The 19,519-nt window shown below is 48.0% G+C and overlaps 1 protein-coding gene and 1 long non-coding RNA gene across 2 annotated transcripts in view; one reads left to right on the forward strand and one right to left on the reverse strand.

The window, feature by feature from the left end:
- FRMPD3 (FERM and PDZ domain containing 3) overlaps window positions 1-19,519 on the reverse strand; it is a 132,444-nt gene that overhangs the window by 100,574 nt on the left and 12,351 nt on the right. The gene's annotated exons all lie outside the window — the stretch shown is intronic.
- The window catches only part of LOC144309181 (uncharacterized), a 43,611-nt gene continuing 27,931 nt past the window's right edge, over window positions 3,840-19,519 (forward strand). The window contains exon 1 of the long non-coding RNA XR_013375260.1: window positions 3,840-4,000. This is a non-coding gene — a long non-coding RNA (uncharacterized LOC144309181). The remainder of the gene's footprint in view (window positions 4,001-19,519) is intronic.

Consider the following 19,519-nt stretch of genomic DNA (forward strand, 5'->3'; position numbering starts at 1 on the left):
AGTTATTTTCCAGGTCCTTCTGCCCAACAAGGACTTGGCACCTTTTTGTTTCTCTTATGTTTTATTCTGGCGTGAAAAGAATGTTCACTTTTTTTTTTACCTCCCCAACCCCGTCCCTTGGATTCCCTGCCCCTGAAGCCCCCCACTTTAACCTCCCACTTAACTACCCTCTCCAATAGTGTCAGTGCTCCTATGCAAGCAAACTCTTTGGGGGGGGCCTGTTCCCTTGTGCTCTGCTCTCAGGTGGAAACTGAGCTGTATTAGTGGGGATGGTGATCCTCAGTTTCCCTATCTGTATGTTGGGGGTGGATCAAGGTTCCTTCCTGTCTGAGGTTCTGTGACTACTGTCCTACTTCTGCCCCCCAGGTTTGCTCCCTGGCTCTGCCTCTTTGTTAATGCGACAAAGGGCTATGCCGCCCTGAAACCTGGGGTGGAAAAAACTAGGGGCCCCAGGGCATCCTCTGGTGAGCCCTGTGCTCAGCGTCTCAGGTAAGAAGAGTTAGGCCGGGTCACGAGCTCCAGATGGAGACCAGGGGGATGGCCCAGCCCATAGCCTGCCAGCGGCTACCTACTAACAAGCACTTCGCTGACATTAACTTCATTTCTGAGTGGCCTTTCCAGTAAAGCCTCGGCTGACAAAGGAGAGGGAGGGGGAGCAGGCCAGAGACAGAGTGAGGACCCACTGGAGCTTGGCATACCTCCAGAGCACAGCCACCTTGCCAGGAAGGACAGGAAGGGGGGGGCAGGCCTTTTCTGAGACTGGGTTTCTGTCTGTGCCACCTTGCCAAGAGGCTTGAGAGAAAGAGAACGCTCAGCTTATGGGGTTTCTGCTTGGCGACACATGGTGTTATGATCTAAATGAAGGACTGGTTTTAGGACTCAGGGGCCCCACCTGGACTAATTAACTGGGTGGCCTTGGGTAAGTCCCTTCCCCTTTGCCGGGTCTGGGTTTCCTGCGGCGTCTGATTCGAAAAGACACCGAACTAAGAATCGCAAACCCCCTACTCTGTCTTCATTGGTCCCATCTCCCACCTGCATTGCATTCATTTGTTCTAACCACACAGCCTAGGCCTTGCTCCCGGCCTTGTTTCTTTTAGTTCCACACTCCATTATTTTGGAATATGGCTATCAAATGTGACACGGAAGGAGATACAATTTTCCAAAGGCTGAAGTCCAGGGGACTCAGGATATGAAGAGAGAGGTCACCAAGTATTCATTCTGGCCTGTTCTCTTCCAGACCAGCTGGCTTCCTCCACCCTCTCTTAGGCCTCCCTACTTGCTCAGGTACTCATTCTCTCTCGTTCTCTCTCTCTCTCTGTCTCCCTCTCCCTCCCCCCCCCCCCCCCCCCCCCCCCCCGCTTGCTCCCACTCTCCCTGGCTTGTTCCATCCTCTTGGTGGCATTTATCCTTTATGGTAATTAATGTAGACACCAGGCAAATGCTGGCCAAAGGAAAATGCAAATGAAGTCCCTGTTCCTTTCCTTCGTGTGCAGGGTCAGTCAAAGCTGTTCTGTCTGTTGAGGAGGGATGAGGCCCTGGTGGGGCTGAAGCAGGGCAGGTCCAGCAAGACAACAGCAGGGACAAAGTGACCCCCACAAATGAAAGCTCATCACATTGTTTTTTGGGGGGGAGGGGCAGGGAGCAGTTCTCACCCTAATGGCTCTGCAGACTTCTGAACTGACCCTTGGCCCTGCCAGCAGTGATCTTGATGGCATCTTTGTGATCCAGGCAAGAACATCTGGAGGGCCCCGGAAGTGAGCCAGGACCTCCCCTTCCCTCTCATCAGCAAAAGCTCAAATGAGGAACAGAACATATGTTGGTAGGGGCCAGGTGATCAAATCATGAGATCCTTCCTGTTGATTATGCCTCTCAGCCACCCTTGCACCACCAGGCCCCTGTGGGCCGTCTTTCAGAGAGTCCTTCTGACCCTCACTTAGAGGATGTACAATTTGATGAGATTTCAAGAGTGCAGCTGGGTGGCACAAAGCCAACTCACATGAACTGATGACAGTTTTGGCAACTTCTATTTCTCTGCTCCGTTCAATCATGGAGGACTCGTGACCATCACCAGGGGCCAGAGGAGGTGTGGGGTAGGAACTGGTCAGTGAGCCTCTGAATAACTTGGAGCTCTTGAGACACCCCTAAATGTAAGCTGTCTCATGTTGCAACCTAAGGACCCTCCATGTTACAGCTTTCCTGTGACCCACCCCAGGGAACATTCAGAGTGGACAACTGGCTCAGCTCTCATGTCTTACCTGTCAACTGACCATTATTGGCCAACCATGCAACAGTCCAGCTGCCTCCTCTCCACCATGTGTTCCAATCTCCCACATGCCCTTTGGGTCCGGGTCCCATCTGCTCACATGAAGAGTTTCTTTGATTCCCTATGCTCTATTACTAATATTTTCAAATATACAGAGCAGCAAAAGTGGCCTCAAAACCAATACAATAATCACCTTCATATTCATCACCTAGAATCAACATTTATTAGTATATGTTTGCTTTATCTATATTTGTGTGTATATTTTTATATATATTTGTATTGTGGTAAAATACCACAACATAAAAAATGGCCATTAAAATGGCCATTTCAGGGGCACAATTTCAGTGCACAATTCAGGGGCATTAAGTATATTCACTGATGCCCATCACCAATGTGCATCGTCACAACTTTTTCATCACCCCGAACAGAAGCTCTGTACCCATTAAATACCAACTCCCCATCCTTTCCAGCCCCTAATTATATCTTTTTAAATGCTGTATCATTTTAAAGTTTCAAATATCAATGACACTTCACCCTTAAATACTTCCATCATTCATCTCCTAAAAATTAGAACATTCCAATATATCCACAATGCCATGCTCACAATGAAGACAATTAATCTACTACCCAGTTGTCAGTCTTCTTAACTAAACAAAGGCTTCTATATGTAAAATGAGAGGCATGAGTCACATCTTGTCACTTCATAAACTTATGAAGTGCTATATAAATGTGAGATATTAATAACCTTATTAGATGATCTTGTAAATTTGCTTCAGCTCCAAATTTCAATGCGTATTTATCATCTTCTAAAGGATTCTGCCTCCAGATCAGGTGAGGTGCCAGAGAGGCCACTCCCAACTCCTTCCAAGCTACCCAGAGCAGGGAGACATGCCTCTGGGTGGGAGCCTCCATTCCAGCCTGGCCTTTTCTACTCTCGGACCTGATCAGCAACAAATAACCATGTCAAATAAATCTGTATGAATCCCATTAATGACTCCACAAAAGGAGTAAAAAGACCCTAAAGTAGGTTCTTGAGACTTGACACAGGAAAGGATCTTTCAGTACTTTGCCACAGCCAACGGGGCCATTTGGAGGATGGCACTGGGTGTGACAGGTGCCAAAGAAAGTGGGGTATCGAAGGGCCTTAGTCCTTACCTCCACCACTGTCCTTCCCACCCCCTGCTCCGACACCTCCAAATCAGGTTCTCGGCCCTGTGCCTTGAACGTTTGGGCTCCTCGGCCTCCATATTTGTCTCTGTCTCCAGATATGTTCACACGGTCAGTAATCACTTGAATTTCGGCTGCTTTTTTCCCCAGCCATCTTAACAATCAATTTTTGGATGATTGCATGACTCGGCTTTGCAGTCTAGCGCAACCAGGCACTGAGTCAAACATTTTCTTTTTCTTTATTTATACTGTGTCTTGTTTCAGAAAGGATTTAAAACGAGGAGACAAACATCTAGTAAACACCCTGGACCAGATGCTTGAAACTGTGTGAGGTGTTGTGGGAAATGCGAGAAAGAAACTTCTCTCTCTCTCTCTCTCTCTCTCTCTCATCCTCCGTTAAGCGTACTATTTGTGGGGAGACACGACTCTCTTAGGAGGCAGTTAACCACAATGTCGCTGGCCAGGGAGCCCAGAGCCCGGACACTGGGGTTCTTACTCCCAGCTCAGCCACTCGCCAGCTATGGCGAATAGAAAAACCATCTTACTTCTCTGGGCCTCAGTTCCTTACAGGTAATATGAAAGGAGTTGTGCGCATATGTCTGTGTGAGCAGGGAGACAGTGCAGAGGCACTGGTAATACTGGTTTTCTGAGTGGATTGGATCATATGGGCTTGAGAGGGAGATACGTTTTCTCTTTAAGACTCTCTGTATTTTTGACTGCTCATAATGAGCATGTATTACTTTTGTGGTTAAATAAATCCAGCATTTACAAGTGGGGATGGATGGAACTAGCTAAATTCTGGTTTAGCTCTAACTGTGATCTGTGATTATGGGTGGTTCACACAATACTGGGTGTTTGGGGTTGAAAGAAGGGAAAGCTCAGCAAGAGCTTTGATAGTCCGGAAAGGCTTTCCAGAAAAGGTGAGATAGCAGGCACACTCTGGACTGGTATAGACCAGGAGAGACATCCCCGGCATGCGGTGGAGTTGGCAATAAAGTAGCCAAAGGCTGTCATAGGGGGCAGGAGGGGTGCAATGAGGAGAATAACTCTTTCCCAAGGACCAGATATATCCTAGGTTGCTGAGGGGCAGCCGATCATAGGCTGGGTGGGGAGAGAGCCTGAGAGCAGGAACAGCTCAGCTCAGTGCCCTCCCCAGGGGGCAGGCCTAGGCCCACCTGCCCTGAAAGCAGCTACGGAATCTGAGTAGCAGAAAAGTCTAGAGGCCCCAGCCTGGTGCTCTTGGATCACAGAGTAAGCATAACACTTGGGTATTAGCTAATCAATCTCGTAAATTCATCTCCCTTTTACTGGGATCTGTCAGGAAGCTGATTAAATGCTATGTGAGTGGGATTTGGCTCAGATGCTAGCCGGGAGCTTGGGGCTGAAGTTTTTCAATGTTCAGCTCATGCATAAAATTCATAGTTTATTATTACCCAGACTTGCTTCTCTAGAACTAGCCAGATGGGAATATTTCTATATGACAGTCCTATCCTGGGTGAGCCAGTTGCCTGGCCTCTCTCCCCACAGTTCTCTCTGCAGTAGGTGCTGTCCCCCCAACACACACCATAAGCTTAGCTCTGTCTGCAGAACCACCGAGCCAGGATGCCAACAGCCCTGGGGCACTCATCTGGCTCTTCTTTCCCGGGGCTCCAAAGTGATTCCCTAGGGTGAAGCCAGCTTTCTATACCTCGGGTATCTTAGGGCCAAGTTGGGGAGCAGGCTAAGTATGCCACTGTTATCACCTCCTGCCCCAGTCCCTGGCTAGATGCCCTCTGGCTGTCCCTCTAGCAATGGTGTCCCACTCATCTTTGCTTTCCTCCCTCAGGGGCCCAAGGTCCCCCAAGTCACCTAAGCCTGGACTCCTACCCCTGAGGTCAGTCCCTCCTCTTTCCCAAACCCTCAGCCTAACCAGGTGAAGCAGCTGGGGAAGAGGTGGGGGTGGGGAATGAGCCCAGACCACAAACTCCAACTTTTGCTCTGTCTACCTCCCTTTCTCCTATCTGCTCCAAAGTCTAAACTTGCCACCCTCTCCTCCAACCTCCACTGGCATCCTGCCTGACTTAGGAGCCTCTGACTTTCATTTCCTCATTTGGAAGGACTCTTCCAGCTCTGAGATTCCACTTGCTGTGATTATGAATAACGACTCCAGCAGTCATGGTGGAATTGAAAACCCTGCATCCATTCCTACTGTCTTCCCCGGTTTGGTCCCCAAAGAATAATGATGCCAGGACCAGCACCTGCCACGTAGGAAGCACTCACCAAACACCAGGCCCAGGGCTCGTTCAGAAGTCTCAAGGCAGGAATTCTATCTGAACCTGCAGCCTGGCTCAGCGGTGGAATGGTGAAGGCTCCTACCCTGGCATGTTGTTGAACATGACTAAGCCTCAGTTAGGTGCTCATGATGAAACTGGGGCGGGGTGGGGGGAGGCTAAGGGGTCTGAATGGGGTGGGGCAGACATGGTATGCCCTCATGGGTTAACATTCTAGTGAAGAAATGGGACAAATGATAAAATTTTAGCCAACAAAGGCCCAATCTTGTGAGCCATCAATTGCTCATAAACATTTTTTTCCTTCACTTCACTGTTTGAAGAGGCAAAGGGTATGGAACTCAGCAGCGTGAGGGGTTAATTCAAGTAAGTAATTCCAAGAGGAGGGGGGTGGTCTGCTTTCAGTACACATTTTCACCTGGAAAGTGGAACCCATGCCCTCTGATTTCTAGAATCTAGCGTTCTGACTGCTGTACTATACCATCTTCCTGTGATCCTAAACATTGGGGCTGATATTTAGAAAGTCAGGTCCTTAGTCATCAAACACAGAATTCACTTCCCTGGGCCTTACATCCTAAGGCAAGAAAGAGGCCTCAGACTTTATAGAGAATTTCCATGGTGCATCAAAATGAAAACCCTTGACCTGCTAGAAAACTGCATTGTTATCTGCGCAACCCCAGATATTCTGGTCAACTGAGGTTTTGCTCCATCTATGGATAATTCTCCTTGAGGCTTCTGCAAACAGTGACTGAGCTGACATTTCATTGGCTCGGAGATTCTTCTCGAACCAATGATTGCTTCCCCCCTTTGGATGTTGTTGGGGAAAGAACGGCTCAGGCTAAGGTTGGAGAAAGGGACCATAGAAAGCAAACACACAGTCCCAGCCGGGGGGCCCCTCTTCCAAGAAGCAGAGCAGGTACTTGAAAGGGAGGTCAGCGGAGGGATGAGGGCCCAAGGAAGACCCACTGCCCACAGGCCAGCAGACAGAGAATGCGTGTAATGCCCCTCACAACCACCGCAAGTGTGTTACCCACGGGGATGCAATGTGTCTGTACCAGGAGAGAAACTGCTTTCCCTGGGAACATACACGCAGATATGCATAGAGATATTCAGACACATTTGGAGTCCTTACTCTAAATTCAGAGCTAGTCCAGCTGCCAGTGGAGATGGGCCTGAGAGTCCCCTAAAATAAGATTAAGGAATCTACACCCATTCTCTTTTGGGAGTCTCCCATACCAGGCCTTCCTTTTGCCAACCTGTCCCCCTAAGGCTGCTGAGCAAGAAGCCTCCGGAACCCCACCTTCCTACCCACTTCAGGCCACCCCAACCTGTTGCAAGCTTTCGGGCCCCTTTTGCTTTTTTCCCTTTCCTTCCTGCTGTTGGATTTTCTTCGATGTCATCTTCTCTGGCACACGGTGGGCACTTTATAGATGTGGCTCATTGGTGGCCGCAGTGCCAAGGGCTGCAGGGGGGGGGGAGGAACCACCCTTCCCCAGTGAGCTCTAACAAGCACCTGCACCCTCCTCTGCAAGTGCGCCCAAGAAAAATGCAAAGGCAGCTTCCAGACAAGCCTCCTACACCCACTACCAGGGAGACTGTGGCCCCTACCTTTTTCCTGTACAACAGTGTAGGAGGCCACTCGTTGGCTGCACTTTGCCATCTGAATTTGTCCTCCTCTTTGCTTCATTCTTTTGTGTCTCCTATACTCCTCTCTTCCTTGATTTCTTCTTCTCTTTCCCTTAGCCTTTCTCTCAATCCTTGTGCCTTTTCTTCTTTATCCTCTTTCTGACCTCTCAGATCTGTACAGCCCTCACTTCACCTCCCTGTCTCCAGAGCAAACTGCACTCGTCCAGCTTCTCCATTGCTAATTCCTTACCCTGGAGCTCCAGGGGTTTCAAGCTCTTCCCTCTCTGCAGCTCCTGGAGATACAGGAGCTGCTGAGTCTGCCCTAAGCTGTGAAGCCAGGGCAAGTTGTGGCGAGCCCAGATCCTCACCTCCTGCTGCAGGAAATGAGGTTTCCCTTGGTAACTAGGAAAGGGTATCTGCATCTCTGAGAGGAGGACGACTGTGTTCTTAGAGCTTTGTGTTTTGAACAGGTCCTTGAACACTCACACACACACCTGCTTCAGTGTTTCTTGATTTCGGAAATGTGATCAAATAGAAATTAGCCATTTGGTGGAAAAGTGGGTGCATGTATGCGTGTGCACGTGTGTGTGTGCACATGTGTGTCTATGTTGGGGTGAGGGTGGGAAAGTTCATTAAACACATCAGAACCTCTACTCCTGGTTAAGCCATGTGGAGATGGAGTTGACATGGAGTAGAAACTGTACTGCAAAGTCAAGTTTGTGGGATTCCAAAGAGTTGTATGATCAGGACCTTCACTGCCAGCCTCTGGCCCCACTGTCTACCGTCTACTTCCATCTCATCCTAAAATCATGCTCAGGGCCAACCAGCTGTGGGTAGGATAGACAAAGGCAGGGGCACCTGGGTGGCTCAGTCAGTTAAGAGTCTGACTCTTGATTTCGACTCAGGTCGTGATCTTAGGGTCTTGGGTTTGAGACCTGCATCGGGCTCCACGTTGGACATGGAGCCTGCTTGGGATTCTCTCTCTCCCTCTCTCTCGGCCCTCTCCACTCCTCTCCCTATACCTGCTTGAACCTGCCTGTTCAAGCATGTGATCTCTCGAAAGAAAGAAAGAAAAAAAGAAAGAAAGAAAGAAAGAAAAGAGAGAAAAGAAAAAGAAAAAGAAAAAGAAAAAAAAGAAAAAGAAAAAAAGAAAAAGAACAGATTTGGGACTAGGACATATCAGGATTATTATCCCAACTCTCCCACTTACTATTAGCTATGTGCCCCTGAGCAAGTCACTTCACCTCTCTGAGCCCCAGTTTTTTATGTCAACTGGAGATCATTTGAGTGTCTAATGCATGTAAATCCATGTAAAGCCCTCAGCAATAGAAGACACTGACTCTCAGGGAAGTTTCTTGATTGGTTTGGGAAGCTGGGTCCTGCACTGGGAGACACAAGCCTCATTTGGTTTGGGGGCTCTGGGTCAGAGCTGGGTAAATAGGTACTAGCAGCTACCACTTATTGGTGCTTTACCTACTCAGACCCACATTTCCTCATAACCACCCTGTAGGCTGGGTACTATCTATCTCCATTTTGCGGAGGAGAAAATGGAGGTGTTGAGAAATAAAGTGACTTTCCCTGGGTCACAAAATGAGCAAGTAGTAGAGCAGGGATGGGAAGACAAGGGCTATAAAACGGAGGAGGAAGTGCCAGCAGGCAGCCACGGTGTAGACTGTGCTGTTAGCCTGGAGCTGGCTGGGCCCCCCTCCCCAAGGTCTCAGCCTCCTGGGGGCCCCTATGCCACCCCCCTCTGGGCCGGTGCAACCCTTCTTTACTATTAGCCAAGCATACCACCCTGAAAACAGTGGCTTGGAGCTGACTGTGGGAGGCGGCCAAGGGCTAGCTCAGCAGAAACGACAAACCTCCCACTTTAGCCCCTTGTGTGAAGCTAAAATTAACAACTTTCCCAACTGCAAACAAATGCAGTTGCTGAACCTGCATTCCCTTCCCTTGCTTCTGCTGCCACTGGCTTCCTGGGCACCATCCCAACTCCACGCCCTCCCTGGCCACGCCCATAGGGCTGAGCTCCATTGTGAGGGGGGCTGCTGCAGGGGAGGCTGATACCTCTGCAGGAATGTGGGCCAGGGTCCCAGAAGAGGCCCAGGACATCCAGCAACTCCAGGTAAGGTCAAACATCTCCCTGCTACCATCCATCCTACCTTCTGGCTCCTCCCTTTGTCCTTTTGTTACCCCAAATCTTTGGCTACAGCTAAGTCCAGTAGCTATTTGTGCTGACCCTCAATTAGCCAGGGTATTCCACATTTCCGCTTCACTAGAGCCTTTTTGCCAGCTACCATCAACTCTTCTCCATCTGCTGTCAGTAGCCTCTAAAACGGCCCCCCAAATCTCCTGATAGTCACATGCTTATGTATACCTTCTTTCTGTGTGGGAGCTAGACCTAGTGGCTCATTTCTAATGAAAAGAGTATGGCAGAAGGGATGGCATAACACTTCCAAGATAAGGTTATAAAAAGACTGTGGCTTCGGCCTTGAGCTGGCCTGCTCTTGGTCATGCTCTTGCTCTCTCTCTCTCTCTCTCTCTCTGATCAATCAAACCGGAGGAAGCAAGCTGCCATGTTGTAAGCAGCCTCCTGGAGAGGCCCACATGACATGGCAAGGAACTGAAACTCTCAAAGCCTGCTGGCAACCACATGAATGAGTTTGGAGGTAGATCTTTCAACCCCAACTGAGTCTTCAGTTATTACAGCTTTACCACAACCTCATGAGTGGCCTTGAGCCAGAACCACATAGTGAAGATACACTCAGACTCCTGACTCACAGAAACTGTAAAATGTTAAGTGTGTGCTGCCTTAGTTTTTATTCTTTTTTTAATATAAGATTTAATGTATTTTTTTGAGAGAGAGCGAGAGAGGTCACAGAGGGAGAAGAAGAGGGAGATGCAGACTCCCTGTTGAGTGCGGAGCCTAACACAGGGTTCCATCCCAGGGCCCTGAGATCAGGACCTGAGTCAAAATCAAGAGTCGGATGCTTAACCAACTGAGCCACCCAGGTGCCCAAATGTTTGTTGTTTTAAATGGCTATGTTTTGGGATCATTACATGGCAGTAAGATAACTACTGTACCACCCTGTGTCATCCCACTCCCTCAAAGCTCCTCTTTTTCCCAAGTGACAACGATAGCCAATGACCTAATGTTTAAGTTTTTTTTTCAAGATTTTATTTATTTATTAGAGAGAGAGAGAGAGGCACAGACACAGGCAGAGGGAGAAGCAGGCTCCATGCAGGGAGCCCGATGGGGGACTCCATCCTGGGTCCCCAGGATCACACCCCTGGCTGAAGGCAGTGCTAAACCGCTGAGCCACCCGGGCTGCCCCCCCCCCTTTAAAAGTTGGATGAGGATACCTACATTCAGTTAAAAATGTTTGAGTCAAAAAAATAATAATAAAAATGTTTGAGTCATGGGGCACCTGGGTGGCTCAGTGGTTGAGTGTCTGCCTTTGGCTCAGGGCATGATCCTGGGGTCCTCGGATTGATTTCTGCATCAAGCTCCCCGTGGGGAGCCTACTTCTCCCTTTGCCTATGTCTCTGCCTCTGTGTGTGTGTCTCTCATGAACAAATTAATAAAATCTTTAAAAAAAATGCTTGAGTCTCCAGATTGCCACTAAAGAACAGTGGGGATTTCAGATACTGGTAGCAGGAAAAGATTATTGGAGCAGAGGACCCACTTACTTTGTAAGCATTAGTCCTGAGCCTAGGCAATGCTCCCAGCTTCTTTGAACCCCCAGATGATCAAATTGTGTCCCCAAACAACTCAAGGTTCATGACAGTATCCAGATTGCAACCTTTCATACCAGTTTTGTTCTTGGATAATGGTAGCTAAAGTTTACTGAGTACTAACTAAATGTCAGACACTTTTCTGAGCACTTTTTCTGAGCACTTTTCTGAGCACTTAAATGATGAATTTATTTAATCCTCACAAGAGCTCCATTCTACAGGGGAGGAAACTGAGGCACAGAAGAGGTAAGTAAACTGTCCGAGTTCAGAGTCAGTAAGTGGCAGAGTGGGGATTTGAGCCCATGTTAGTCATAACCATGTTCCTGGAGGGGAGCCCACATGTACTGGGCAGGAGGGACTCTGGTTATCAGAAATTGGACCTTTCATCTCTTTCATCTTCCTCGTATTTCCTGGCTCAAAAACTGACAGCGGCTGTCCACTGCTTTACAGATTAAATTCAAAGTCCTCTTCATGACCCTTACCACAATTTGGCCCCAGCCCACATCTCTTTCTCTCTTCTCTGCCATGTAACTTTTGCTTCTAACTGCAAGAATCCCCTGATTTTCTCCCACCTGTTAGCTATCTTCCTGACCTGGCCAATGTTTCTAGTTGGAAACTAGTAGATGTGACACAGAAAGGGTTTTATGGTCAGATCACCTGGAGAAATCTCAAAGATCTTTCCTCTTATTTTTTAAAAATTTCAAAAAAAGATTTTATTTATTTATTTGAGAGAGAGGGAGAGAAGAGAGAGAGAGAGAGAGAAGCAGGGGAGAAGTTGACTCCCTGCTCAGCAGGGAGCCTGATGCGGAGCTGGATCCTGGGACTCCAGGATCATGGCCTGAGTCAAAGGCAGACGCTTAACCCACTGAGCCACCCAGGCACCCCAAGACCTTTCGTCTTATAGTGGCCATCTCAGATTCCGAGGAGATGACTGTGAATCCTCTGAGTGGAAATGCATCTGTTTTGCCAGAGTGAGACTAATGCTCCTAATAGTAGTGATCAAAGCTCTGTACCCTTGCACTTTACCCAGCAAAACTCCATCTCCTTCTGAAAGCCTTCCCCACTCCCTCCTGCCTGTCAGTTCTCTGTCCTCAGGCCATTCAATTCTTAGCTAAAATGTCACTTCTGCACAGAAGCCTTCCCCACCCCCACCCCCGACTGCCCCAGCTGAAGTAGCTGGGACTTTTCACCCTGGTCCCTTGTTTCTTTTCTTCCTGGCACTTACCAATGCCAATAGTGATGATTTATGGGTCTACTTTTTAATATTTTATTTATTCATGAGAGACACACAGAGAGAGGCAGAGACAAACAGAGGGAGAAGCTGGCTCCCTCCCCTGCGGGGAGCCTGATTTGGGACTCGATCCCAGCACCCTGGGATCATGACCTGAGCCAAAGGCAGATACTCAATTACTGAGCCACTCAGACATCCCTATGTGACTGCTTTTTCAGTGTGTTCCCGTGGAAACAGACGCTCCATGAGGGCAGGGATTTTTGTCTGTCCCATGTCCCTAGGACCTATAACAGTCGTGGGCACATATTGAAAGTGGTGGGTAGCCGTCAAGAATGTGTTGGGGGAATAAAAAAGATGTTTCCCCTGGGAGCTCCTTTTGTGTGTTATTCCCTAGCTAGAGAACAAGTATCCTGAGGGCCGAGCCTACGTCATAGTCGTCAACTTCCCATGGCATCTAGAATAACACTGGGTCCAAGTAAATCCTGAGACCATACCAGTAAAATAAAATTGGTGAGATGTCTGGCCCCATGCTCCATCCGTTAACTGCACTGCTCTGCCTCAACAGGCTGCTGGGGATGTGGGGGGCCAGGGATGAAGAGCAGGTGCAGCCTTCTTTTTTTTTTTTTTTAACCGCATGATGTCCTAGCCTTGGATTTCACAAAGGGGTGATGGGGGTGAGGGGGCAGAGGGTTGGCAGATTTTCAGCAGTTTCGGGGCAGTGCAGAGTTTGCAGGGCAGAAGGTACAGCAAAGTTCAAAGGAAAGATGGAAAGGGCCATCGTCCCAAAGCCACACGTGTCGGAGAAAAGTGATCTCAGTCCTGGGGCTGGAGTGGGCATTCAGCAACCAAACTGTAAGGTCCTCAGGACTTTTTTGAGAGTTCAAAGCAAACTCTGGGGTTCTCTGTGTGAGTTAGGGACCAGTCTACTACCGGGGACCTTGGTGACCTGGTGTGGGAGAGGGAGATGAGAGGAGGCACCAGAGAGAGAGACAGAGAGACAGAGACAGAGACAGAGACAGAGACAGAGAAAGCCTGGGGTCTTCACATCTGAGAATGGAATTGAGGGAGAGGAAAACAGCCCATTTCCTAACCTTAATGCAGTTAGGCAGCAGAATAAACTGCCTAGTGAGGAGGTGGACTCACTGGCGTTAGAGGCATTTGAACTAGGGGAAATCACATCCTTTGGGGGGTTATCAGTACCAGTGAACCCTTCCTGGCTTCGGGCGCTGTAGCTCAAATGCATCCGTGTGTTTGTGCACTCACACAGACATACTCACACTCCCACACCCTGTGAGAGGGGAAATGACCCTGCTCCATCTCCTTGGTTCCACTGATGATGAAAGGGCTGGTGTGCCACAATGACTTTTATCCCTTCTCCCTCCTGGCAAGTCAATTCTGTGATCCCGATGTGCCCCCTGCAAATATCCTAGTGTCCCCTAGGCCTCCTCAGTCAGGAAAGATTCAACCAGCTTGCAGCAGATTTACCTTCTCTCTCTCTCTCTCTCTCTCTCTCTCTCACACACACACAGCCTGAATACTTTCTCATCACCACTGCTCTCCCTTTCTCTTCCTCTCTCTCTGCCTCCCTTCTTCCCCCTCTGTCCCTCCCTATCCTGAGCCATTTTCAATAGATATCAGCTGGACACTTTTGCCCTTCTGCCTCCTGCCTTTGTGCGCCCCCAGCCGTTTTGATCCTTGACCCCTCCCGGATTCTCTTGGCAAAAGGCAAGGGTTTTCTCCGCCTCTGGAAGTATCTCTGGCATCTCCTTTCCTTGCCTTTCCCCCCTGCCCCTGCACTCTCATTCTAGCACAAATCTCAAAAGCCCCCTCCACTCCATTGAAGGGAAGAGGAAAGAATGAGACCCAAATAAAGTGGATCAATGGGAAGACTGAGAAATTGACATTGCACCAGAGGTCTGGGAGGAAACAGTGGACATTAGGCAGGGAATGGAAGGGGAAAGGCCCTAGCTGAGAAGCCAATGACCACAAATGGCCCTGCAGGGTCCTGGTCTGGCCAAAGCTGCTCCGCTGTCTCACTGTGGGCTCAGAGCCCAGAGCACGAGCCTCCACCAGGGGATGGCTGGTGGAAAAACCTCGAAGTGGGGGGAGCTGGTTTCCAGCACTCCGTCTTGATTTCCTCCCCTTTTAAGTTCCCTCTCCCAGATTCCCAAAGCCTTTTCCCCCTGTCCCAAGAGTCTTGTACAGCCTCCCCACAGCTAAACTCAGGCATCTGTGTCCCATTTCTGCAGAACCTTGGGAGGATAGAGTCATTTGTGTATCCAGGTGTGAAACGGTGGGGCATAGCTGAAAGCTAAACTCCACCGAGCTATTGTGTGGATGTTAATAGATTGTACTCAGAAGAGGAAAACGGGAGGATGGTGAGCTGTGGTCAAATACATTCTGGAAACCTTAAGTAATGTTAGCAGGTTCTTCTACTTGTGGGACTTCTCAGGGCCTTTCATGTGCTAAGGCGCACTGTGAAGGCCTAAGAGGGGGGATACAGCATTTCTCAGACATATTTGGCCATTGAATCTTTTCTTATTTTTGTAGAGCAGCTTACAGGGCAAGTGTTTTATTTGATGCCTTTCCCCTGTTGTGAGAATAGCATGTGTGTTTTCACAACAGGCTTTAAGACTTACCCCTAAAAGAGTGACCACAATGGTGGGAAAGTAGGCTCCCTTACAGTTAGTGGAGGCAGTGATGTTTACACTGGATCAAGCACTGTGTGTGTGTATGTATGTATGTATGTATGTATGTATCTATCTATCTACCTATAAAATCAAGGCTCAAAGGGAAAAGTTTTGACCAGAGGGCCCTGGTGCTATGGCTATTTCATGTCACACATTATGGGTGATTGCCACTTACCAGTTGGCTTGTTCTTATCCCATATAGTCCCAAGTTACTCTAATATTTAGGCTTTTAGGGCTGTGCCTGGGGGACTGGAATGGAGGAAATGAGGGGGCCTATCTCCCCCAAGACATTCCTATTTCTCACGTTGACATGCTCATGTTTAAGAGCTGGTCCTTCCTTTTTTTTTTTTTTTCTTTTTAAAGATTTTTATTTATTTATTCATAAGAGACACAGAGAAAGAGGCAGAGACATAGGCAGAGGGAGAAGCAGGTTCCCTGTAGGAAGCCTGATACAGGACTCTACCCCAGTATCCCGGGATCCTGACCTGAGCCGAAGGCAGTACTCAACCATTGAGCCACCCAGGTGCCCCCATGAACTGACCCTTCCTAAAGCATTTGACATTTGTGCTATTGTTCTCCACTGACACCACCAGTCCCCTAAACTCCATCCTCTAAAGCCTTCTATTTTTTTAAAGATTTTATTTATTTATTCATAGAGACAGAGAGAGAGAGAGGCAGAGACACAGGCAGAGGGAGAAGCAGGCATCATACAGAGAGCCTGACGTGGGACTTGATCCAGGGTCTCCAGGATCACGCCCTGGGCTGCAGGCGGTGCTAAACCGCTGCGCCACTGGGGCTGCCCACTCTAAAGCCTTCTAGAAGGAGGCTCAAGGAGGGCTGGCTGTGAGCCTCAGTCCTCTCTCTGGGTTTTCTCATATATGTGAACCAGGCATTTCTTTACAGGGCTGGGAAAATGGGGGCACGAGGGGGGGCTGTGCTCAGTCACACGGCACCCCCGTGAGCCTACTAAGTGACCTGACCACACAGGCTGCCACAAGGAGCCTCCACTGGCTCCTGCCAAAAGAAATGGGATGTGGGGGCCCTTTCTACCTGCTAGATGGGATGCTACCCAATTCACGAGTCACTGAAGAAGCCAATTAGATCTTTGAATCTAGAAAAAGAAATGAGAGAGAGAGAGAGAGCACTGAGATGCTCTTCAACCTGGTAAGCTGAGGGGTGGGCAGCAAGCAGCTCCTTTGAAAGAAAGGGACTTAGTCTTGGGAAGGGTTGGTTGCCTGGGAACAAGATGTTATCCTCAGTTTGGCTATCGTGGCCATTGCTGCTAGAAACATCGGGGTGCAGGTGTCCCGGCGTTTCATTGCATTTGTATCTTTGGGGTAAATCCCCAACAGTGCAATTGCTGGGTCGTAGGGCAGATTCTGGGAAACAAACTAGGGGTGGTAGAAGGGGAGGAGGGTGGGGGGTGGGAGTGAATGGGTGACGGGCACTGGGTGTTATTCTGTATGTTAGTAAATTGAACACCAATAAAAAATAAATTAAAAAAAAATTAAAAAAAAAAAAAAAAAAAAAAAAAGATGTTATCCTCCATAAAACTGAGTGCTCTCCAAAGATGAAAACTGTACATTATCAAGCTCTTCATAAAAGCCATGTCCACTGTACTCTGTGCTGGTTAGAGCACCACAGCAGGACTGTGTTCAGTTCTGGGCAGGACCCCTAAGAAGCATTCTCACAGACTGGAGTGTTACCAAAGGAAAGTGAGATACCCTAAGGCCAATAGGGTAAGGCTTCTTCTAGGCCCTGGACTGCTGTTGAAAGCTGTGAATCCAGAGGGAAGACATGTAGGTATGCTTAGACAATTTTTTTTAAAGTTCAGGCTTGAACTCACAAGCCTGACATCAAGACCTGAGCTGATACCAGCATTGGACGCTTAACCAGCTGAGCCACCCAGACATCCCCCACTTACCCAACATTTTACATCCAATTCCAGGAGGTTCATGGACCTCCAGGTTAAGAAGTTCAGCTGTGGAATAAAACCACAAAAGGAATCACTGAGCAAATTGAGGGCAGGCCACTCAAAAATGTGCTGCATTGGCATACTGATTATTTTAACTAAAAGTTACTTAAGAAATAGCCAGTGCAAAAACAAAAACAAAAACAAAAACATTCTGACCCCCCACTTTGTTTCCAGAAAGGAAAGAAATCTCCCACATGAAAGGTTCCTTCCCTGTCCCAGGAGGTAAAGAGACATCCTTATTACCAGAGACAGGGAATTTATGGCTGAGAAGGCTGTAGAGATAAACCTGTTACTTTTTACTAATTTACTACCCTAGCCCTGATTCTGTTTAGAATTCCTCACTAATTGAAGCTCCCAAACATCAGTATCTTTGTCCTGTCAATTCATCACAGATTTATTGTTTCTTTGTCTGAAAAGTATAAAGAACTGCTTTCCTTGGTCACTTCTTTAGGTCTCAATTGCATTATTGGGCTTCTGTGTGCATGTAATGAAACTCTGGGTTTTTTTTTCTCTTGTTAATCTGTCTTAGGTCAATTTAACTCTTAGGCCAGCTAGAAGAATCTTGAAGAGTAGAAAAAAATTTCCTCCCCAACAGCAGATTTAGCCACAAAGGGTCAAATAAAGTGAAAGTCAAAAGACAGACATACTTGAGGAAATGTGATCACTATATTCAGATATTTTTAAGGGGCTGCCAAGAGAAAGAGAAAGAAGTTATTGGAAGAGACGGCTTTTAGCTCAGTCTCAAAAAAGTTCTAATTAGACTAGTTCAACCCTGGAATGGGCTCCCTTAGGAGGCAGTAGATGCCCTGCTGATGAAGGTTAAAAATTCGAAGGGGTAGACTGAACTAGATGATCTTTTAAGGACTGTCCTCCCAACCTTACACTGCCTCCCACTCGTGTGTTTCTGTCTCTGTCGCTGAGATCCTTCTGTGTTTACTGTAGTCACAATCTTGCCAATGAATAAACCCCAAAAAGTGAGAGCAGATGGGAAGTGGCCTCATGCTCTGGACTGCCTGTCCCCTCACTCTTCCACTCCCACCTTTGGGCATGTATCTTGCCAGCCCCCTTGCTAGGGCTCTCAGGTTTACCTGGTGCCAGCTAGTTAATCTGATTAACTCATCTGCACTAATGGGATCATGAATGCTAATGAATTAATGTGTTACCTTCCCAAGTGATATATTTGCATTTTTAACAGAGGTCTTAGGAGATAATGCCTTAACTGGAGTGATAAATGTTGAAATTTCAGCTATTTGGCAGTCTAGTGAAGAAGATATTTTTGGAAAGGGAACCTTTTTCCACCCTTCACATCATACCATCTGCTGGAAGAGGAAAAAACATGTCCCTGCCCTTGAGGGGTTTACAGTTTATAAAGTTGGGGAATTACAATTGCTGACATTTATTGAGCCTCTATCAAAGTGTGGGGCTCTGTGCTAAGTGCTGTATACACATTATGTTCAAGTCCTCACAACAATTATCTGATGTAAGTATTCTGCAGAGAAAGGAGCTGAACCTCAGAGAGGGGTTAAGTCACCTCGTACCTTCTTTCACTGATTCTAGATGTTCGATACCACGTTTTCTTGGATTTCCCTGAGATGGAAAAGGTGCTGCCAGCTAAACTACGATGAGCCATGGATTGTAAGAAGCATGTCACTTTTAGAAATGTTAAAATCGTGTCTTTGAAACACTGAAATACACTGTATGATAAGGCCAGCTCCAGAGTACATGCTCTGCCTAATGCTGTTCACATAACCCAAGTGAGAACCAGTGGGGGAACACTTTGATATGATAATATAGTGGCAAGCATATATTAATATTTTAATACAAAACAATTACATAAGGACAGAGAAGGTGGCACACTGAGTCTGAGGTAAGTGGTGGCACGTGTCGACAGGGTCGTGAACCTCAGCGGTGGGGGGGGGGGCGATGGCAACAGGGCCAGGATTCATGGTAGAGGGACTAGGTGATACAGGGTCTGAGGCTGAAGTGGAGGGAGGAGCAAAGAGCTGACTGTTGGGCATCAGGGAAGTTCGGTTTTGAGGTTATGCCACACTGGCTGGCTTGGTGTGTTAGGGAAACCCTTAGAGATAGGTTAGTTGGATGGGAAAGGGTTTTTGAAGGCCAGGATGAGAGATATCAGTTCGATATGATGGGCACACGGGGGCAATGGTTGATTCTTGAAGTTAATGCTAACATATTAGGAGAAGCACATTCTGGCCACCAGGATGAATTAAAGCCAGAGGCTTCCTGAGGGAGAAATCAGCACTGCACAAGAGGGTTGTGTCATCAGAGGCAGCAGGATTCCCGGGCATTATGAACCTTGAACTCTCAGCTCTGTCTCTTGACCTGCAGTCCCCTTCTCTCTGGACTGTGTTCCTCACCTTCCATCCACTGACAAGGGTTTGCTGAGCCCCTACTATGTGTCTGTGCTTATGACACTGCCCTGAATGACACACGGATCACAGGGGCCCCTGAAGAGCCCACTCTCTAGCTACAGAGGAAGGTACACACACAGGAAGGAAGTCAAGGCAATATGACATAGTATGATCAAGTGCCAGATTGTGGTGAACA

This window comes from Canis aureus, chromosome X, assembly GCF_053574225.1.
Source record: "Canis aureus isolate CA01 chromosome X, VMU_Caureus_v.1.0, whole genome shotgun sequence".
NCBI classification, from domain to species: Eukaryota; Metazoa; Chordata; class Mammalia; order Carnivora; family Canidae; genus Canis; species Canis aureus.